Below are 24571 nucleotides of genomic sequence, written 5' to 3' on the forward strand. Positions count from 1 at the left end.
TACTGGACTTTATACAGAGAATTAATTGATGACGATGAAAAATATTATGTATATTTTAGAATGAATAGGATTCAGTTTAAATATGTTTTAAATTTAATTTCACCTTTAGTTAAAAAACAAAATACTACATTTAACGAAGCCATACAAACCAAAAAGTATTTTTAAAAAGAAGAGGTATCACTTCCGTACAAAAGTCCTAATTGTTTATCACTTCCGTGATTAATTGTCACAAAGCAATAAAAGCACATGCATAAATGACAAAATAGCCTCGAAAATTATTTTTTTTTGATACTCTGTATCAAAATCAAACAAATACCTAAATAAATAACGGGGGGAAAACGACGGACATCTAATTCACATTATCCTTACCAACCGGTTACGTAGCCGTCGGCATCAGTAAAATATTGTTTTCAAATATACTGAACGGAAAACGCTATGTTCCGGACAGTGTGCGTTGTTCATATTCAAAACCATTTAAATTATATTTTTCGGAAACTAAACGCTATGTGCTGGAAACGCAACGTGCACGATAATATGCCACGACCTTTATATTTTACATAAACAATATTTATATCATTTTTTTATATCAAGAATATCTTTATTTTCCCGTTTTTGAAATTAAAATTTGAGCAATTACCGTCTTTTAAATTTGTGTGAAATTTCCCCCCGATCGGTCAAATAGTTTAAAAGTTAATTAATTTATTTATCCCTGAGGCTAAATATTTAAACTATTAATCTTGCTCTATTAATGATGCTAGACACATTTAGCAAATTTCATATGATTCTTTAAGACTTAAACTATTGATCTTTGATTGATCTCTTGGTCATAGAAGGTTTTTTTTTAAATGTAAGTTTTTTTACCAGCTATCCAATGGTTGTACATACAAGTCTGTAGCTTGAAAAATATAGAAGTTATTACAATTGTTTATAAGTAAAAAACATACCCCTTTTTCAAACGTTTATTTTGTAAATAATTTCGATGAAAACGCAATATGCATTTAACTTCTGAGATAGTTTAAGTCTTAAAGAATCCTATGAAATTAGCTAAATGTGTCTAGCATCATTAATAGAGCAAGTTCAATAGTTTAAATGTTTAGCTTCAGGGATAAATAAATTAAATAACTTTTAAACTATTTGACCGATCGGGGGGAAATTTCGCACAAATTTAAAAGACGGTAATTCCTCGAAGTTCAAATATAATAAAATTTATAAATTAGCGCAAAAAACTGCTTCTTTGCAAATATCTCCGTAAATTATTGATCAATTTTAATTTCAAAAACGAGAAAATAAAGATATTCTTGATATAAAAAAATGATATAAATATTGTTTATGTAAAATATAAGGGAAAAAACTTATAGACAAAAAATCAAATTGTGACCATAAATTATTGTTTAAAAAAAAACGCAAGGTAAAAATACAAGTACTTTTTCATCTATTCGTCATCTAGTAACCCCCACCTATGTCTTAAAAGCTTTAGATATCTGCGACAAATTTTTCGACCTTTTTTTAACCAGACTGGGCTATTAGAAATGTAGGTGTTGATATTTACTACCGCAAGGTGATTTGTTTTACAAAAAATGGTTGTCTGACTAATCACACGCCAGCACAGTTCTTAATTTTATTATTGGCTAGTAGTCATTTTTTGGTTCCAGCCAATATCTCAACATTCCAACACTATTTGAGTAAATTTATATTTAGGCCAGGTATTTGGCGATTAGACATTTTTTAACTTTATTTCTGTAGAGTAAGTTTTAACGATGAAGTATGAAATTTCTTTTTTTTTTATTTTTCATGAAAAAAAATCGGATATTTATGAAGTAGTAATGCCTTTGGTTATTGCCTTTCTAAATATAAGAGCATATTACCATGGTATCGGGATAAAATTGAGTAATATACACTACAATTTACAGATGACCAGGCTGTCATAATAAATGATTAGGAAGATATGGAATGTATAAATTGGCCGAAAAATAGCAAAAATGGGGATTTATACTTAACCCTACATATCTCAGCATTGGCAGTCACAGTAAATCTGGTACTAGTTAATACCAAGGAATACAAATATCTAGCAACAATATTCAGTTAAGTATACTATGCCTACTTCACAAGAAGGGGGACATGATGGTATGCGACAACTATAGAGGTATCAAATACAAAATACTATCGAATGTACTATAACAACAGAATGCTGCTCTACGCAGAACAAATAGTAGGAGGATATCAGTGCAGCTTTCGATCTAATAGATTAACAATCGATGAAATTTTCACAGTGAGACAGATTCTTGAGAAAACCTTAGAATTTGACGTCGAAACCCACCATATATTCGTGGACTTCAAGGCAGCCTATAACTCAGTAGATAGACAGAAGCTGTTCCAGGATATGGTGGAATTCCAACTACCATTCTAGCTTTTGGACAAAGAGATTTTATTTAACGGCCTGCAAGATCGCTCGATTTAACTCTCCTGGACTTCTTGCTATAAGGTTATTTAAAAAGCAAGATTTATTATAGCATTCCTCTTTCACCATCATTTTAAACATTTCATTAAATAATTTTAGCTGATGGGTAAATTATGAATTTATTAATTTAAAATTAAGCTTATTTACTTATATATTTAATAAAGTTTACTATTAATGTTGCAAATTTCGTTTTAATGTAATTTTTGATGTGACAAAAAAATTAAAATTGACACTAGTAAAACACACACACACACGCACACACACACACACACACACACACACACACACACACACACACACACACACACACACACAAACACAAACACGCATAAAAAACACAAACAAGTGCTAAATTGTACGGGAATAACACCAACGATGTACAAATAACAAAGTATTAGAAAATACCAATAATGGTTAAAAACAAACATTGTTCACGCGCTGCTGGTAAACAACCGGCGTAGTCCAACTAGTTGCCTAGCACAGACGGTTAACCGGGCGTAACAGTTTTCCATGTTTGGTTGTTTTCGCGGCAGTTTATATCGAGATGAGTCCGAGTGAAGAGTATTTGTGTGACGACCTGTTAAAAAAACCAAGAAACGAAAGAAAATTGGCCGAACTTCAGATGTAATGAAAAAGTTGAGGTTTCAGTCTCACGAGTCAGAAGATGATTGTACGTGTTGAAGATTCAAGTGCTTTGAAAATCCTACTGCTGAAGAGAGACAAAACATACTTAATGCATTCAATCAACTAGGATCAATAGATGCTCAAAACATTTATTTCATTCATCAGTGGCGTTACAGCTCTTTATGAGCCAAAGCCTTCTTCAGAACAATCCTCCATTCGCCCCTGTCTCTGGCAACTCTTCTCCATGCTCTAATTCCGATAGACTTCAAATCATTTTCTAGGTTGTCTTGGTACCTAAGTCTCGGTCTTCCTCTTCTTCGTTGTCCGATCGGCCCTCTTCGGTCAAAAACTTTTCTGACTATGGCATCTTCCTCTCGTCTGATTACATGACCTATCCATCTGAGGCGTGCTACCTTAATGAATTTTACAACGTCAGGTTCTCCAAATCTTAGTCTTAGTATTTTTCGCTCAAAACGTTTGAACAATTCTTGATCATTCTGTGTTAGTGTCCAAGTTTCTGAACCATATGTTAGCACTGGTCTTATTAGTGTTTTGTATACAGTCAGTTTAATTTTTCTAGGCATTTTTGAGGCCATCTGTCTTCTTAAGCCATAGTAACACTTATTGGCGAGCACTATTCTTCTTTTGATTTCTTCACTGACGTTGTTATCTTTGGTTAGCAGCGACCCTAAGTATATGAAGGTACCAACACCTTCTAGTTCTTGGTCATCAATTATTATTCGTGTAGGTGTCGGGTTGATTGACCTAGCGCAACACATATATTTGGTCTTTTGAACATTTATATTTAGTCCCATTCTGTGTGCAGATGCTCTTAGCGACCGAAATGCTTCAGTCAGAGATTCTGTGGACCTACCTATGATGTCTATGTCATCTGCGTATCCGACAATTTGTACTGATTTGTTAAAGATAGTACCATTCGTAGTAATCTGCGACTCTCGAATTATTTTTTCTAATGCCAGGTTAAATAAGAGACACGATAGTCCATCACCCTGTATTAGTCCATTTTTGAAATGGAAGGGTCTTGAAAGATCGTTTTGGATTTTTACCATGCTCTCTGCACCTGTGAGTGTAAGTTCAGTTAACCGGACAAGATCAAACGGAATGCGAAATTCTACCATAGCAAGTAGAAGTTTATTTCTATTAACGGAGTCGTATGCGGCTTTGAAGTCAACAAATATGTGGTGGGTGTCGACGCCGAACTCTAGGGTTTTTTCAAGGATCTGCCTCACTGTAAATATCTGGTCCGTTGTTGATTTATTAGGACGGAAACCGCACTGATATCCTCCCACTATTTGTTCGGCGTAGGGGAGGAGTCTTTTGTACAATACGTTGGACAACACTTTATATGCCATATTGAGTAGAGTGATGCCTCTATAATTATCACACACCATCATGTCTCCCTTTTTGTGTATAGGACACAGTACACCTAACTTCCAGTCTGTGGGTGTTTCTTTCTGTTGCCAGATTGCAGTTATCAGTTTATGCATGTGTTTCATGAGGGGGTCGCCGCCATTTTTGAAAAGTTCGGCAGGGAGATTATTCGAACCGGGAGCTTTATTATTTTTCAGTGTTGCGATGGCTTCTCTAATTTCTTCTTCGGTGGGGGGTGATTGCCGATCATCTTCATTCATTCGAAACATGGGATCCTCAATATCGCCATCTTCGTGGTTGCTAATTTTATACAAAACATTTATTTAGCTGACTTAATTGCTGTATTGCCAATTGTTAGACGAAGGTAACGGACAAATCGATGAAGAACATCATCATGATGTTAACTATCGTTACAGAGTACGAATGAAGAGGGAAAACATAATAGAAGAAATCTGTTTGCAGTAGTGTCTTTACTGTAATGGATGGTATCACTAGATCTAAGTTGGTCACATTCAAACCTCACTGAAAACTACCGGGTACCCAGATTCAGCAACATATTGCTTCTTTTCGAGGCAGGTTGAGTCATTATAGCATTCACGACTCCAAAAAAGTGTATTTAAGTGAAGATTTGAATATTATGAAAATGTTTCAAATGTTTAAAGAAAAGTATCCTGCTGCATCTGTTTTGTATGACACCTACCGAAATATTTTTAATAGCAAGTTTAACATTTCATTTGGATACCCTAGGGCAGATACCTGTAGCAAGTGTGATGAGTTTAATACAAAAATCAAGAATCTTCATTCTGTTTACGATGCAGCACAGATAAAAGCTATATCTATGGAAAATTAAGTGCACAAATCTCGTGCCCAAGTTTTCTATAATAGAAAACAAGCTGCCCGAATAAAAGCTACATACAGCTACAGAAAAACATTTCGCTACCCCACATTAGCACTAACGATGTTTATTATGAGGGTGGCCGCACACAGAAAGAGCAAAACTGTTTTAGTCAAAAACGTTTTTGTTTGAAACGAAAACGTTTTTGTTTCCACAAGAAACATTTTGTTTTCAGAAACAAAATGTTTGCACAAACCATACTGCAATCAGTTTTATTAAAGATGTCGACAGATAACGACGAAATTGCACTAGTTTTCTGGCAGTGGTTACTCCTATAGGACGAAAAAACGCAAAATAAAAGACAATTTTGGGTGCATCCTATAAATGAGAAAAGAATCTGGCCTCAATCAGTACAATTAATTTTTCTGCGTCCACTTCCATAATACACACAATATAAACAAGCAAAATATCGCTGTTTCCACATGTGCTTCTTGTTGATTACTCGAGCGGTTTCAAGAAGGGAATTCCAAAAACACGTTGCGCCTGCGTACATTGAAATGTTTCGACACAAAACGACGATCCGGTAATCAACATCACACAGACGGACTGAAACTAAATGAGCCTAAACATGCTTTAGACACACGACTAATCAGTGTGCGTCAGCTCATTTCATTTACACTTCTCAACAATTGAAGTGGATATTATGAAAATGTGTATTTTATTTTTTGTTCATAAGGTCAAATAGAAAAATGGAGTGATATAAATAAAGATTTATCTTTAATTCGTATTTTCATACAAATGAACCGGAAAAAAGAAACTCTTTAAGAAAAAAAAATCGAAAATAAACAAAAATTGTAAAAATAACAACCTAAAATTTCTATTTCTGTCCAATTTCTAATATCCCGAATAAAAAAAATTAATAGTATGTGGGTCTCTGTGTCGCCTTAGTGCTCTAACTCTATTTGGAAGACCTCTTATTAAATTATTGATGAACTGCTGCGGTATACGTTCCCAAATCGCGCGTAATGTATTGGCCAACTGATCTAAGGTTTGAGTGGTTGAAGGAGCATGTTTTGTTGCTTAGACATTTCGGCCCAAACATATTCAATGCAATTTATATCAGGTGAACACGGTGGCCATTCCATTCTTGTAATGTCATGAGCTTCTATATACTCGTTGACAATTCTCGCACGGTGGGGGCGAGCATTATCATCAATCAGAACAAATTGTTTGCCTATTGCACCAAAAGATGGAACAACTATTGGTACTATAACTCTGTCTCAATATCGTGTAGCAGTCATTGTCTCATTAATTAAGACGACTAAGTCCGTGCGACCGTCAAAACATTTGCCTCCCCACACGCAAACGGATCCACCTCCAAAAAGAGTGGTTGGGACTCTCAGATTTTCATTGCAACGCTGTCCTCTTTCCCTCCACATCAATATTCGGCCATAATTCGTATGTAAACGAAATCTGGACTCGTCTGTAAAGAGACAAATCCTTCAATTTTCGAAAATCCACTGATAGTGTTCCATCGCCCGGCGATATCTGCATGCACGCTGCTCCCTAGTTAGACGTGGATGGGTAGCGCGCCATCTAGCCCTTAAATTGGATGCATGTAACCGTCTTCTGACAGTTTGACTGGAAATCGCTCGTCCAGTAGCATGCCTGAAGATACTGTTAATTCTGGAAGCCGTGAATGTTGGATTTATTCTTGCCGTCAAAACTATAAAACGGTCTTGCCGACAAGTTGTAGATCGTTCTCTTCCTCCTCCATGCCTGTATATTGCAGATCCAGTTGCTACATACCGATTTCATGCAGGACTTATCACACTTTGCGACACATTTAGCCTCATAACAATCTCTTATTGAGTTATGCCTTGTTGGATCCAACGAACTAATTGCTCGAGCTGCACTAGTTCTAAACATCTTTACGGCATAATGTTTTTGTGATAAATAGATTTCTTGATTTATTGACAACTGGTTAAGCCATTACAAGCACTTTTATACCAATGATATATTCATGTTTAAAACAACATGTCTCTCTTTGTACGAGATAAGGGCCGATAAGAATAGGGAGAAAAAAACCACATGCAAAAAATATTGGCAATAAAGATAGCATATAAAGTATAGTACAGACAATTATTTTAAAAATAGTTTTATATGTTAATTTTAGGAATTTTAAAATTATCCACTTCAATTGTTGAGTAGTGTATATGGAAACATCAGCATCAGACTCGATTAGTCAAAAACGTTTTTGACTAAAACAGTTTTGCTCTTTCTGTGTGCGGCCACCCTTAGACAACTTTCTATGTTTTCGTTCAACATTCACGTACTGTTACGTACATATCCTGAATATGTGTCAAGGAAGGGATCTGACGAGATATCATCGTTTCTGTTCTTCTTTCTTTTCAATGAACTACCAACAGAAGTCGGTCACCTTCACATTTTCTGCGACTCAGCTGGAGGACAAAATAAAAATTTTACGGGTGTTCGGCTACTTCATTACATTGTCCACGATATAAAGGGTCTAGATACTATTCAAGTCACATTCCCCATCAGAGGATATTCGTATCTAGAATGTGAAAAAAACATGGGCTTGATAAATTTGAAGACTAGGATGGAACTACCCGTAGATTGGATAAATTTGTTACAAGATACAAGAAAAAAGTCGGAACCGTTCAAATTTATAGACATTGACCAGAAATTAACGATATAGTGGAATACTTTTCTGCAAGAAAAATTTATTCGTAATTGTCCAATAGCGCTGCAGCACGTAAGATAACTTCGAGTGATGAAAGAAAAGTTGGTTTTTTACCCAACCAATTATAATGGAATTTAGGAAAGCAAGCAAACAACAAGTTGATCAATAAAATCTGTTGTTCCTAGAAAAATGAAAGATGGCAAACTTGAGCTACCAAGTCAAGCATACTTAGCCTAACGTCACTATCTCTCAAGAGAAATCTAATATCGTATAGTACATTCTCGTAGACGGCTAATGTCAAAATTTCAGCCGAATCGGACTCGTAGTTTTGTTTCGACCGCGTGTTAAAGCGGGCGTGTCCGCGGATTTTAGAAAAATGGAAAAAGAGCAATACCTTGGTGGTGATCCGATTCTTGTTTTATTAATCCTTTAGATACTGTTGCCGTAAAAGTACGATTTTCATTTACAGCTTTGATGAGCGAGCGCCGTACTATTACGCAAATTGATCTCCATCGTTTAGGTTCTGTCACCGTACATTTTTAAGTATTTACATCTTTGGAGAGCTATAATCGTAATAGTACGTTCTACATTGTTCATCTTGCTTACTAGTATCGTTCATGTACGTTACGATCCACAAATACACCATACTGATGCCGTACATACACGGCAGCACATCACCCACCCTGGCGCCGTACTTTCTGAATACCGTTTTTTTGAAGTTTTACGAAAAAAAAAATCAACTACTTCGATAAAACGAATATAAACAAATTGCCGACAAACGGAAAACGATTCAACCACTTCAATATAAAGAATGTAAACTACTGAGTGGCCGCCTCGATCGCGAAGTGCAAACTTGTCCCGGCGCCGTATATGAGCAACGCTCAACCGATACTTGGCCTGTAGCGAAAGGGTTAAGGAAACTCACAGCGAAATCAGAGAGCGCTTGGATGTTGTGTACGGTGACTCTTCTCCTTCGATGGCAACCCTCAAAAATTGATTTAACGAGTTCCAATGTGGTCGCATGTCAGTTTTTGATGAGCCACGCCCAGGTGCCCCGAAATCCGTTACCACGGGAGATAACGTGACAGAAGGTACGCGAGATAGCTGAGACAGTAGTTATCTCAAACGACCGATTATGTCATATCCTGCGTGAAATTTTGGGCATGAGAAAGCTGTTGGCGCTATGATTGCCGCGTTTTCCCACTCTAGACAACAAGTTTAACCGTGAGACCATTTCAGAGCAGTGTTAATCCGAAGTAGTTTCTACATCCTTTTGTAACCGTTGACGAAACATGAATTCATTGGTACACACCAGGGACCAAGAAACAGTCGAAACAGTGGCGGCACCCGGCGAACGTGCTCCGAAGGAGGCGAAGACTGTCCTATCGGCCGGAAAGGCGATGGCCACCATTTTATGGGATTCACAAGGGGTGATCTACGTCGACTACCTGGAGAATGGCAAAACGGTCACAGGGCTCTATTAAGCCAAATTATTAGGCCGATTCGACGCCGAATTGGAGAAAAAATGACCCCATTTACATTTACAAGTGTTAAAATGATTTTGTCTTCCAAATGCTAAATATATTACAAGGATTTCCACAGTTTTCACTGTATTCCTTCACTCAACCGTTTTCTCCAATTTTTCCTGTTTAGTCAGTCCCCTTCCTGTAGGTTTCTTTTACTCATTGCTTCGTCCACTTCATCTCTGAAAGATCTTCGGGGTCTGCCTCTCTTTCTTCTTCCTATCGGGCTCCACTCTGTTATTCTATTTATCCACCGATTTTGGTCTGCTCTTCTGACATGTCCGTACCAGGTTAACCTCTTCTGTTCGATGTAGACTATTATGTCGGAGTTCATTCCCATTCTCCTCTTAATCTCCATGTTATTTATTCTATCTCTTCTTGTTACTCTGCAGCTTCTCCTTAGGAATTCCATCTCTGTTGCTCTTATTTTGATTTTGGTTTTCTTATTTATTGTCCAATTTTCACACCCATAAGTGAGGATACTTCTTGTCATGGTATTATATATTTTTTTCTTTGGTTTCATGCTGATGTTCTTATCCCATAGTACCGGGTTCAATTTTCGTATGCAGTCTCTTGTTTGTCCTAGTCTATTTTTTATATCTTCCTCCGTTGTTCCTTTGTTTGATATTATGAAACCTTAATACTTATACTTGTCTGTTCCTTTGATTTGTTTACCTTCGTCTATTTCCAGCTGTTTTATTTCTGTATTCTCCGTTGTAAGGTATTCAGTTTTCTTTAGGTTTATTTCCATCCCATTCTTTGTATATTCCTGCTCCAGTTTTCTCATCATAAAACTGAGGTCATCCTCGTCTTGTGCGATCACTATTTGGTCGTCGGCAAAACTTAGCGTATATAGATATTCGTTCCTTACTGGTATACCCATTCCTTCGCACTTTCTTTTCCATGGTTTCAGGGTTTTTTCCAGGAATATTTTGAACAGGGTGGGGGATGTGGAGCAACCCTGTAGTAGTCCCTTTGTCGTCTTAAATGGCCTGCATATTCTATTGCCCGTTTTGATAGCTACTTCGTTATTCTTGTAGAGTGCTTTTACCGCGTTTATTAATCTTCGTGGAACTTCGATGTCTTCCATTGCTTCCCATAGCTTGGTTCTAGGTATTGAGTCATATGCCTTCTTAAGATCAACAAAAGCCAGATGGACCGATCTATTTTTCAAATGCTAAATAATTCTATGAAACATTGCTATACAAATGAAAAATCTCTATGTAAGCTTATGTCGAAAATGGACATTATTGGTTTTTAACAAGTTATTTGCGACATTAACGTGTTTTTATTTTTTATCAACTAGAATCTAGTAATCTTAAGTTTGTAGCATTTCTATTTTCTTTCGTATGTATTGACATCGCCTTGTATGTATTAAAATACCGAAGAATGTTTTCAATCCTTTTGCATCGCTAGAACTGATAATAAACATATTTTAAAGTTTGTTTATATATCACAGATGCGTATGTCCTTGCGTATCTCTCCTTGGTATTTCTTTGATCGAGAAGCCGTTTTAGGATATTTTGCGCGTCAAATAAACAGGAATATGTTCATTTATGCTTTGTTTATACCCAGTTGGGCGAATGATTTTTAAAGATTATCACTCTGCAATAGATCACCGAAGTGGTCGCTCCATTGTTTCGAGTCCGGATTTTTTTTAATTCGTAAGATGGCTTTTCGTTTTTGTCATGGAAATATAGAGTATTGTAGCAGTTAAATGTGGAGTTCAAGTTAAGGTTGGAAAGAGATTTTAAAGAAAGAAGACGCGGCGTGGGTGGTCTGCAGAAACCGGCAAATTTGTTTGTAGAAAAGAGAATTATACTCGAATGTAATGTGTCAATTTTTGTCAGAGTAATCACAGTTTTGTTTACGTGCCGTGTCCCATATGAGGAATTTGTAAGTTTCGAAAATTGCGTCGAGATAATCCAGTGCCCAGCTTCCATCTTGATTTTGTTTGTCCCAGGTCATTCCAGACTATTTTCACAGTTTGTGAGACGCATTTGTTTGTGTTGCAGTGAACTTTGAGTCCAGTTCCAACCCCGGAACTTTTAAAGAAAATATCAACATTTACTGAAAATCAGGAAAGAAAAGCCTATCTTTCCACCCAGCAGGAAGATTCTTGTAAGCGGCGTCCATTTTAAATAGCTTAGGAACTTTCTCGTATTGTGTTTGTCCAGGATATTCATGTAAGTACCCATTTTGTTTCACTTTTTGTAGTTACCCATTCCAGTCCTCTTGATATTCACTTATCTATGCCCCAGCTCTGCAAACAAACCCAGAGTAGCAGTTTGCAAACGTTTCGGTATGTTTTGCTTGCCCTATCCCCAATCTAGCAATTTCTGTCCCCAATTTTCAACCCCCTATAGTAATACCCTATGTGGTAGGCAAAATAACTGTAACAAGTTCAAATTCTTTTCTTTAGATATTAACAAAATGTACTTAGTAATAAACTACTTCAAAATATTGGCATGTAGTTTCTATTTATTTCTACGATAGTAACAAGCGGTTTGGTAACGTTCATTAACTTTTCTCTGTAAGTTACGTTTTTGACATCGTTTTATACTTCACATAGCGTTACATTTATTGTAAAAAAAAATAAGCATTACGTTTAGTTTTAAGAGGTGTAACACTTTCAATAAACTGATACTTTTTGATAATTTTGAATAAAATCCTTTATAAAAAGGTATATAAAAAACCCAGTTGGGCTATATTGAATTGACAAAACGTTTTCGGAATAAGTATTCCATCATCAGTGTCTAATTAATACATGGATGTAGCCACTAAAAATATGTGGGTAAAAACCCTTTAAAAATTATTAAATGAAATTTAGTTTACATTATGTCTAATTTACAGTTAAGATGTTAAAGTTACCGTTGGATTGGTAACATGGCGACATATGACTCTACATTAAGTTGCAAGTCCTGAGACGGTATGTCTACGAGGACTTTATCAAAGCAACAAAGCAACTGAACAACCCAGTTGCTTTGATAAAGTCCTCGTAGACATACCGTCTCAGGACTTGCAACTTAATGTAGAGTCATATGTCGCCATGTTACCAATCCAACGGTAACTTTAACATCTTAACTGTAAATTAGACATAATGTAAACTAAATTTCATTTAATATAATTTTTAAAGGGTTTTTACCCACATATTTAGTGGCTACATCCATGTATTAATTAGACACTGATGATGGAATATTTATTCCGAAAACGTTTTGTCAATTCAACATAGCCCAACTGGGTTTTTTATATACCTTTTTATAAAGGATTTTATTCAAAATTTTTAATATATGGTATACAGCCAAATACAGGAACTTTGTTTCCTTGTGAATGTCTAAATTCTCCAGCAACATACCTATCTAAAGATGTGCCACACATGGTATATTCCTTACTTAAAATTAAAGGTTTGTGGCACTGGAAGGGAGGAGGTTGACAAATGACAAATATCTATATCGTTAAAAGATGTTCCCTTTGTATTAAAAAACGACCTGCTTTCACATTTTTACAAAATTCAATGAATATTGCTAAATATCAGGGTGGACTTTACTGACCCAACTCTGTATATTGAAACTTGACTTTATAATAATTTTGAACGAGTAAATTTTCACTATATATGGAAGTAATAAATGTCTATTTCTGACCAAATAAAAAATATCACTCCAAACTTTTTGGATTTTGTAAAAACAAAAACTAACAGAGAAAAAGTTTTGAGGCAGTGATGTCATCTAAGACTTGTACAATGAATTTTTTAGATCCCCTAATTTACTACTAAATACATAGATTGGCAATAAAAACTATTTTTTCTTCATAGCGAAAAGTTCAAAAATTTTGTTTGTTGGGTGTTTCAAACAATATTTACATAGTCATATGGAATTTTATCTTATATCACATACATTACATTTTATTGAAGTTGAAGTGCATAATTAAGAGTAATTGATATTTTCATAAATGATAACACATCTTAAAATTTCAATAAACCATAGGTCACTTTATATAAAAATATGCTTACATAAATATTAAATAATTAAGAAATATTTGTGAACAGTTAGAAGAATTTGTAATGAATGCTTTTTAATAAGGAAATAATTGTTTAGTTTAATCCGATAATGAAGAACATAGAATATCTCTTATAAAATGTGGATATAATACAGTTACTGCTGAATTGGACATGAAAAAATTGTGTGCAAGATCGACGCTATGAATGTTAATAGATACACACAAGGGAACTCAAAAAGACATTTGCAGTTCTCTGTAAACATAGTATAGTCGAGACAAATAAAATTTTATTGCAAGATTAGTTGCAATATATGAGTACTATCAAAAGATAGAGACCTAAATACAGAATAAAGAGTAGACACATTCATTCAGATGTAAACTTCAGCAGGGAAAACCATACTTAATTGTATTTTGAAATCCTAAAGGAGTAACATAGTAGATTTCTTGCAAAAGAGAGCCACAATTGCAAGTGCTTATTATGCCAATTGAGTTCCAAAATTCCTTGCACGAGAAACAAGAATAAAAATATATAACACAATAGTGATACCGACTGTGCTCTATGCAAGTGAAAACTGGACATTTCTGGAAAAATATAAGAGCAGGATAAACGCAATGGAGATGAGACATCTAAGAAGGATAGTTGGAAAGACAAAATGGGATAGATTAAGCAACGAGACTATTAGGAGAATGGCCAACCAGGAACCGATAATGAACAAAATAACAAAGAGACAAATGAACTGGTATGGGCATCTGATGAGAATGCAATCCAATAGAATAACAAGAAAAATTTATGAAGCAAAAAACATCGGAAAAAGAAAAAGAGGCAGACCAAGAAAAAAATGGATACAGCAAGTAGTAGAGGCAGGAAAACTTAAACAAAAATCACTCAAGGAATTGAAAATAATGGCAGGAAACAGAAAAGAATGGAAGAGGTGGGTAAATGGAAATTAAAATAACTAGCCCAAATCTGACACCCTGATAGGGTAAAAGGAAGGGGAGAAAGAAAGAAAGAAAGAAAGCGTTCCAAAATTATGCGATGCCCAAAAAACACAAGAAGATTTTGCACGAAGGTGTTCTCTTGCCATTGCAACAGCTGCAATGACTCAAGTGTAGCATTTGAATTAGTTGAGAATCCAGATTTAAGTTACCAACTGTTTCTAGAAATTTAAAAGAAAACTTGTGTAAATTATTTTCGTCAAATAATTATATATGAGCAGTAAATAAGTGATTTGCAGAGATTGAACAACCTTTATTTTGAGACATATTAGAAACGCTAAGTACAATATAGATGAAAAATCCTAATTTTTATCTAATTAAAACTATGTTGAAAACAAAGTGAGATAAATCAAAAGGATCATGATGCTTCATCCAATTATTGGAAAATGTTTTTTTTTATATAAATCAATACAGATCTTTCTGACCTCTGATCTAGAAATAAAAGCTGTAATACATAGAAATGGATAACACAGGCCAATGATGAACATTTTTTTTTGATAAAATTAACTCTATCTTATGTATTTTAGTGTGCTGGGTCTAAAAATTATATTAAAAGTGCTGTATCATCTACCATTCTTTCACAATTTAACATTTAAAATTGTATAATTACATTTTATTTTGTGTAACGAACAGAGAAATCTAATGTTACTTGGTTGGTAGCACTGTTAATGAATTGTAGAACACTCCTCGCTCTTATTCTTCTTCATTAACAGCTGTATAGTTCCTTTATTCTACTACTACTACTATCGGTTCACAGCGTTCTCCGACGCCTTCCGACTCCTAACCGCCATTCTTCTCTATTTAACCATAGGCCCGGAGAGATTTCTCTTTCCTCTAGTTCTTTTTCAATTCCCTCTCTCCAGCTTCTTCTCGGCCTTCCTCTTTTTCTTCTTCCTTGTGGTGTCCACGTCAAAATCTGTTTCGGAATCCTGTCATCTGGCATTCTCTGTATATGGCCGTACCATATTAACTGTTTTGTTTTTATGTCATCAACTATTGTATGCTTGACTCCCATCATTTCTCGTATTCTCTCATTTGGTATCCGATCACTTCTTGATTTGCCTGCTGCTCTTCTCCAGAAATCCATTTCCGTTGCTAGTAACAGTTTCTCTGTTCTTTGTTTCATTGGCCAAACTTCACTGCCATATGCGATTACACTTTTAAGTATGGTGTTGTATATGAGTTGTTTGTTCGCTTTTGATATTGTTTGGTCCCACAGAATGCCGTTCATCATGGATATGGCTTTTCTATCCTGTATGTTTCTGTCTTTTATAGCAGCATCGAGTGTTCCATCTTGAGTTATCTTCATACCCAGATACTTGTATTCATCACAGTGTCTAATTTCTACCCCATTGTCTAATATAATGGACTGCTTTGTCCCTCCAATACACATAGTTTCAGTTTTCTTAATGTTGACTTCGAGACCCCATTTGTTATATTCTTCTATTAGCTTCTGAGTCATGTAACTCAAGTCTCGTCATTGAGAGGGATTCCTATGCCATTACATTTTCTTTTCCACAGCTTGAGTGCTTGTTCCAGATACATTTTGAAAAGGGTAGGCGAAATACAGCAACCCTGCTTTAGTCCTTTCGTGACCTTAAATCGCTCAGATATCCTTGATCCAGTTTTAATTTTTGCAGTTGTTCCATTATACAGACTTTGGACTGCTTTGATAAGACCATGCTTAACGTTGGTTTGCTGTAGGGTTGACCATAGTTTACTGAGGGGTACACTGTCATATGCTTTTTGTAAGTCTATATACACCAGGTGAACTTCTTTATTGACGGCTGTTTTTTTCTCAATAACTTGCGTAATAGAGTACAAGTGGTCTACTGTGGATCGCCCAGCTCTAACACCAGCTTGCTCCTCTGCTTCGTAATCTCTATAGTCATTTTCTATTTTGTTCTTAAGAAGTAGTTCCTTCATAACCTCACTTTTCAGTGTTTGACTCATACGCTTCTAAGTATGGCTAGTCGCGGTTGTAAAAACTGTCCAAATACATGTTGTTACATAATGTGGTGATTTTGTTATTAAAAAACATCAGAGAAACATTACTGATTTTCTAAAAAAGTTGTATTTTGTATATTTTGCTGTGAAAATTGGTGACCAAGACATAGGTTGGAGTTCTCTCAATGTATGTTATGTCTATGTTGAGGATTTAAGGAAGTGGTCGAAGAAAGAGAAAAAGCTTTCAGATTTGCAGTTCCTATGGTATGGAGGGAGCAAAAAAATCATTCAAATGATTGTTATTTTTATACTGTCGATGGTTCTGGATATAACTCCAAAAATAAGAAAGTGATTGTTTATCCTAATCTCCCATCTGCTATCCGTCCGGTAGATCATGGACCCGAACTGCCAGTCCCAGAGCCTCCTCTATTATATTGATGATGTTTTAGATACTAGTGAATCAGAATCTGATGCAAGTGGTCCAGGAAGTGATGGTGAATTTCAGTGTCCTTCAGAAAATTTACAACTACAGTTGTTTACATAAGCTAAGTTAGATGACTTATCAAGAGGTTTGAGTTTGACAAAGGAAAAATCAGAATTGCTTGGATTAATTAAAAGAAGAAGAATTTGTTGTCACCTGGTACAACTATTTACAAATACAGGTACAGAGATTAACAGTTTGCTCAGTTTTTTCAGGACGGAAGGGGATTTGGTCTTCTGTTATGATATTGGTGGTCTAATGAATGAGTTTGTTATTGAGTATAATAAGGATGATTTGAGGCTTTTTATAGACTTTTTTAAAGCTGAACTCTTACACAATGGGAACACTTATGCTCCACTTCCTATTGCTCATTCAGTTCATATGAAAGAGACATATGAAAATCTTGACACAATTATACAGAAAATCAGCTCACAATTGGATGATCTGTGGAGATTTAAAAGTTGTTCGCATGCTACTTGGTCAACAAAAGGGATTTACCAAGTTTCCATGTTTTATTTGTGAATGGGACAGTAGAGCAAGAGATAAACACTGGTCCACAAAACAATGCCCCACAAGAAATGTTTGAACACAGACGAACATTTTGTACAAAACTTTGGTAGATCCAAAAAAGATCCTACTTCCACATCTAAATATAAAGTTAGGCCTAATGAAACAGTTTGTCAAGGCCTTGCCTAAATATGGAGAATGTTTCAAGTACATGAGTGGAAAGTTTCCCCATCTATCAGAAGCCAAATTGAAAGAAGGTGTTTTTGTTGGACCAGATATTTGTAAAATGATGTTCAAGTCTACCTTTGAAACCAAGATGACTACTAAGAAAAAAGAAGCTTGGATTGCATTCAAAAAAGTTGTAACCAAGTTTTTAGGTAATGTGAAAGACCCAAACTACGAGCTTATAGTAGCTAATTTAATAGATGAGTTTAAAGATTTGGGATGTCTAATCTACTCAGTCTCAAAATCTACTTTTTGCATAACCATTTTGACTTTTTTCCTGAAAATCTGGGTGATGTCAGTGAAGAACAAGGAGAATGATTCCACCAGGATATCAAGGTGATGGAGAAACGATACCAGGAATGTTGGAACAACAACATGGTGGGTGGTGACTGTTGGTCACTTCATCAGTAACAACATAATAAGAATTAGATCAAAGGTATTATTCTAATAATGTACCATTTTAATATATTTCGGTATTTTGTCTTTTTCAAATTATTATAATACAGAATAAACTAGTGTACTATTGTGGGAAAACTGTGGGTGATATGTAAAATCTAATTTCAGATTCTTTTGTATCGCCAAACAATACATAGGATTCACATAAAGTTGTAAGAAGTTTTATAATTTTTTTTTGCTGGACTGTGTAATTAACAATGAAATTAAGGATACTGTAGTTCTTATAAAAGGTTTTATTGCACAGTAGAGTCATACTCAAAATAATAGTTGCTTTTTCATAAGTTAAATACTAAACGAACTAGACCAAAACTAACCAAAAAATCACTTGTTGAAGTGGAAGCCAATAGGGCTTGGCTAGGCCAATATTGTATTCTCTGAAATAAGGGGTTACCACATTTTAATACCACAGTTTAATGCTAAAAGAATTCTTTAGCAATATAATGTGCCAATACCAAATTTTAATTAAATATTGTCAATTTATAGTAACTAAAGGACTATCTTACATTAATATTGATTTAAATAGATACTTGAATAATTTTATTTGTTTAATTATTAAATTTTGATATTTACCTTCTACACTGATTTTTTAAAATATAACATTTGAAACCAATACCAAATTTTAATTAACTATTGTCAAGCTATAGTAACTAAAGAGCTAATTCAAATTTATATTGTTTTAAATAGATACTTAAATAATTTTATTTGTTTAATTATTACATTTTGATATTTACCTTATTATCTTCTACACTGATTTTTAAAATATAATCTTAAAGTTACTTATCCTAAATAATACAATCTTTGTATCTCAGGATTTTATTGCATGTCTTGTTAGTTATGAATGATTTATTATGCACTGCAAGCGTTCATAAATTAATGCACATGTATTAAAACCACAATCATTCAAATAAATGAACATATTACACTGATTTACTTGGGAATGTATCAAACCATGCAAACCAAAATAACTTATCTAAGTATGTATCGTATTATACTCGAGTATGATACCTGATGTGAATAAACCTCTTCATTAACTGGTTGAATGTTAAATAAAACGTGCAGCGCAAATTAATTTATTGTTGTATTCAAAGCACACAAATGTATCAAAATATAACCTATACTTGGTTAACGTTACTTACTTTAGTTATCTTTATTTTGTTCACATATTGATGTAACGCACTATACTAACACCATAAAATGTTTGTTTGTTTATGTCTATAACAACCGAAAAAACACTTTTTAGTTACAGTTCGTTACAATTTCTTCAAATCACTACTATTTTAATACTCTCTCTTCTTAGTGATCATTTCCAAATTTGACAATTGTGTCAATGTCAAGCAGACATCCATTTTTAAACACATTCAGCAGATGGCAATACTCTCATGCGGTATTATTAGTAGTCTAATCATCAGGGGTTCAGGGCTCTTTAATATTATTTCTAAAATATTTTTTTTTTTAAATAATTTTATTGTCTTGTAGTTATTATAAAAACAATTTATAAATATTTGGGTAAACACTGAGAAGTGGTTTTAACTTAAATCATAAAAATAAGTCACAATACTATTTCATACTATTAGATTAATTTTTAACAAACAACTGCCTTTTTAGTTGGTCTGATTGTTGAAAATATGTATTTGCTAAATGCAGTATTCTGAATTTTGATTTTGAATATTGAGTATAAATTAGGTTTTTGTAAAATAAGTATAAAGTAGATTTTTGGGAAATACTTCATTTTAAATAAACCACTACTAGACCAGGGCGGTTCAGTTTTGAGGTGAATGTGAGAGGTGGCATTCTGATTTCTACAGAAAAAGTGGTATGATTACTCCAATAATAATAATTGGTTTATCCTCCCACTCAAATAGGTCTGAAATATTAATAAAAAAATTAAAATATTTACAAATTACTAAAAAAAAAATGATTTTTCTACTTTCCTTGGTTATACCTTTAAATTTTTTATAAGATACGACTGATTAAAAATAAATTAAAATAGTACCATTGCTACAAAATAGCAATAAATACAAAAAAGAGGGGGAAACAAGCCCTTTCTTATTCAATATTTTTCAACCACTAACATTGCACTTAGGATATAATTCACCTAGAAAATCTTTATAATATAATAAATCAGCTCACCAAATGTCATTAAAAGTGTGACTTTACAGTTCAATGTTAATTCGACCCTCCCAACGAAAACTGTCGTAACTCAAGATCGCTCATTCCGAGATAATTGCGTTTAAAAATAATTGTGAAAAGTGACGTTCTGTAATTTTTTAGTTATCACTACTACGTTTTTCATTTTTTCACTCAGTAACCATTTGTGCAATCAGAATTATTGCAAATGAATATAAATTTCATAAGGTTATTCAATTTTGGATTTTGAATGAGTTACTACAGTCTTCGTCGACAAAATATCAGTTATAAAAACATACTACAATAATAAAACAAATAAAATTAACAAATATTTTATTTTTAGCAACTTATTTATAATGGCATTATAACACTAATTATAATAATAATTAACGACTAATTGCTCAGTACACTACACTGCTATTGTTCAGATTCGGAACCAGTTTCTTGATCTGTAGAGCACTCTGCTAGAATGTCTTCACTAGCAGGCCGCAGGGAGTTATAAAACCCATGGTACATTGCTGGTATCAAATTGGCTTTACATAAACTTAATAGACCATTTAATTTTTTACTGTCAATTGGTAAAAGACATCGGTATAAACGTGGTAGTTTATATTCTTGGGGTTTACGTAATTTTGATGTTGCGATGTCGAGTTCTTTGTAATTTTCTGCAAAACTGTAGGTAAAATAAACTTTATAAGGATTCTTTGGTTCGAAGTGAATTTCCCTAATTTTGCTTATCTTTACCACCTCCGCAGTGTTAGTTCTCTTCCAGTTCTGTTTCTGAACCATTGGTTTAAAACTAAAAAAGTCTTCTTGAGACATTTCTTTCACTCTATATTGTGGAGAAGTAACTTTTGCCATCTTTATAAGGCTAATCCACTGGTCAGGAGTATAAATATTCGAATGTCGTTTCTTTGCAACTTCTATCACAGCGTGCATGCTGTCATTTTCGTTCTGGGTATGACCAATCTCAAGAAAACGGTGTGTTATTTCCAGATCCAAAGTCACCGACGCATGAGCAAACATCGAAAAAATAAAACGATTACGGTTTTGCCCTCCGCAATTGTCGGAGTATAACACGACTTTTCGAATGCCATCTTGTTTTGCACCTTTTAAAAAATGCCATAAACAGCTTGCAATTTCATTCGGCCCCCTTTTTGATATTTGTTCATGCCATACGTAGCAATATCCTTGATTATTGCCCAAGTCATAAATAGTAAAATTATAAGTTGCAAGCTTACTCTTATAATAAAAGTTACTTACCTCTGACTTGGGCGTTACTAATACTTTCTGCAAATCGAAGCATATTGTTAAAAACGATTTATCAGTTTTTGACAATTCCTTATTAGCATCTTTCAGATTTCTAACAGATTCTTTGTTTAAAACATGGCTAGTGTAATTGTCTTCCATTGATTGAGTTCTTTTCTCTGGATCTGTATTGTTATACGCACTGCATACTGAACACTGATCTTTCTTAGGCTTGAAAAATGCAATGTTGAATTGTGAGTTTAAAGTATCCCTGTATTATCTAACTGTAGCGACGGCATCCCATTTTTTGAGTTTGGCATATTCCACGTACATTCGGTGCATTACAGATATGTTTAAGCCCTCCTCTAAGTACATGCGTTTTGAGTTTTTCCTTGTATAATGAGAAGGTACAAGTGGAAATAATTTTATGTGTTCTATAATGTTATCTTTTACACTATCCGGGATCTTGTGCGGTCTAGTATTATGTTTTCCCCTCTTATCTGCCTCTATGGTACCAGCTTCACTAATTTTTTTCAATGCAGTGCTAACAAAAGTTTCAGAAATCGCAAGCGTATTCAAGAACATTGTTTTGCAAATTTGTTTCTCAGTATTACCAATATTAAATTTATATTTGCGCGAAAAGTTTCTCCTAGAATTGTTTACAGTGATTTGCGTTTTATGTTGTTGTGTCACGCACCTTGCAAGAAAATCCCACTGCCTGGTATGATCTCCAAGTTTCCAAAATTCGTCAAAAATTACTTGTCTTGTTTCAAAATTTAATATGCTATTACATTTATATCTGCAAATATCCTTACAAGGAACCTTCATCTTCTTTGCAGGTATAAACTTATCTTTGCGGTTCTTATGTTCCAGACCGCTATTAAGTTCTCTTTTGACTTTTTTGTCAATCCATTTGTTCTCATTTCTAACTCGTTTTCTTCCTATCTTAACATTTTCTGTTACTTTTCGCTTTCTTTTTGATGATAGTCTGTCCAATGACACATTACTTCTCTTGTTATCAGATAGATTCAAATTTTCGTTTTCGGCTTCTGATCTTGAGGGAACATAGTTTGGATCATCATCGGAATAGTTAGAAGGAAATATGTTGGTATCAATGTCAACGGTATGATTGTCGTAGTTACTTTCATTTTCGTTATCTAAAACAAAAAAAATAAAGAAATTTAAATTAAAAATAAAAGAAAGGTTTAAATGATTAAATACCTAGATTGTTCCTTGATCCAGAGGAAACATATTTCGTATCATCATCGAAATAATCAGAAGGAAATATATTGGTATCAACGCCAACGGTATGATTGTCGTCGTTACTTTCGTTTTCGTTGTCTAAAACAAAAAAAAAAATAAAAAAATTTAAGCAAAAAAAAAGAAACGTTTAAATGATTAAATAGCTAGATTGTTCCTTTGAAACTAACTTTTTACTGTCCATGCTATGTAGAACATTCAGATTTTAAACAGATATTTAAATAAATGTAATGATAACAACTTACCTGATGCTATTTGTGTATTATTATTAACAAGTAATCCCAAAATTCGTTTAGTTCTCTGCGACATGATTATAAATTATTATAACAATAAACAAGATTCTCTTTAGTACTTCATCTAATGTGAAACGACATTTAACATAACCTATAATTTTATTCGCTTGAAACGGATAGCCGTATCTAGGTCCCTTCTCACAAATTTACAGCGAACACTATAGTAACTCCATAATACTACTTTCTTCGCGGTAAAATACAGAGAGCATTGAGATACTACATTTACATTAACGTATATTGTGTTGTCTATATTACGATTTGAGTTATTATAGTATTCTCTGGAATAAATTTCTGTATCATGAAATCTGATTATGGTAATAACTCAAAATTGAAAAAAAATGAGTTACGACAGTTTTCGTTGGGGGGGTCGAATTGAAAATGGAAATTCAAAAATTAAGCCAAGGGAATATCTTGGACATCCGTGCAAAATAAATTATTTTAAATGTATTTAATTATCATCTAAATTTAAGAAGTGGTGAATGTGTTGGAAGTTTAACAGATAAAGTAAGTGCTATGACGGGATTAAGTTTTAGTACTATTTCTAAAATACGCATAGAAACTGCGGAAGGAGGACTAAGGCCCATAGAAAACGTACCAAAAGTAAAGTGAACAGCAGAAAGTTCACTTACGATGCAGTAGTTCGTACGCAGCTACGTGCCATCGTCATCGTGCATAGTTTTTTCTTTAAAAATTTACCGCCGAGATTGAACAAAGTTTTTGCACTGGTTAAAAAAGACAAAAGATTTAGCAAACATGCCACGCACAACAATATGGAGAATACTCCATGAAATGAACTTTGTTTTTTGCAAACGAGGAGTAAAGTCAAGCGTGATTGAACGGCCCGATATTCTAAAATGGAGGTATCAGTATTTGCGTGAGATAAAAAAATTTCGTTCTCAAGGATACACCGTCGTTTATTTGGACGAAACTTGAGTGAATGGACATAGTGTTTCCAAAAAATGGAAGGACCTCTCAGTGACTTCAACCAGGGATGCGTTTTTTAAGGGGTTGTCAACAAGCCTAAAACAGCCGACACAACGAGGCCCCCGATTTGTTATAGTGCATGCGGGTAGCGAATTGGGCTTTGTAAAAGGTGCTGCTTTTTGGTTTTTAGCTAAAAAACTCAGCGGACTATCATGATGAGATGGATGGTCCTATATTTGAACAATGGTTTAAGGAAAATCTGCTTCCTAATCTTCCAGAGAAAACTGTTGTAGTGGTGGACAACGCTTCGTACCATTCGAGGAGAGAAGAAGTGATTCCGGCACAAGCCTTCAATAAAGATCAAATTAAGACATGGTTGCTAGAGAAAGATATCTTTTTTGAAGAAGATTATTTAAAATCAGAGCTCATGGAAGTTGTAAACACATACAAAGAAAAATACATAAAAAGACATATTGCCTCACACAACACAGAGTTTAAGACCGACGCTATGGAACAATTAATAAGAAATGCAAACTATTGTAAACTTTCTATTAAGGAAGAGCAAAAATTTTGGG

General features: G+C 34.3%; 1 protein-coding gene across 1 annotated transcript in view; it reads right to left on the bottom strand.

Annotated features, from left to right (window-relative positions):
• The window catches only part of sfl (N-deacetylase and N-sulfotransferase sfl), a 127551-nt gene extending 108109 nt beyond the window's left edge, over positions 1 to 19442 (bottom strand). The window contains exon 1 of the mRNA XM_072540766.1: positions 19281 to 19442. The gene's annotated coding sequence lies outside the window, so the exon portion shown is untranslated. The remainder of the gene's footprint in view (positions 1 to 19280) is intronic.
• Positions 19443 to 24571: the final 5129 nt, after the last annotated feature.

This window comes from Diabrotica undecimpunctata, chromosome 8 (genome assembly GCF_040954645.1).
Source record: "Diabrotica undecimpunctata isolate CICGRU chromosome 8, icDiaUnde3, whole genome shotgun sequence".
NCBI lineage: Eukaryota > Metazoa > Arthropoda > Insecta > Coleoptera > Chrysomelidae > Diabrotica > Diabrotica undecimpunctata.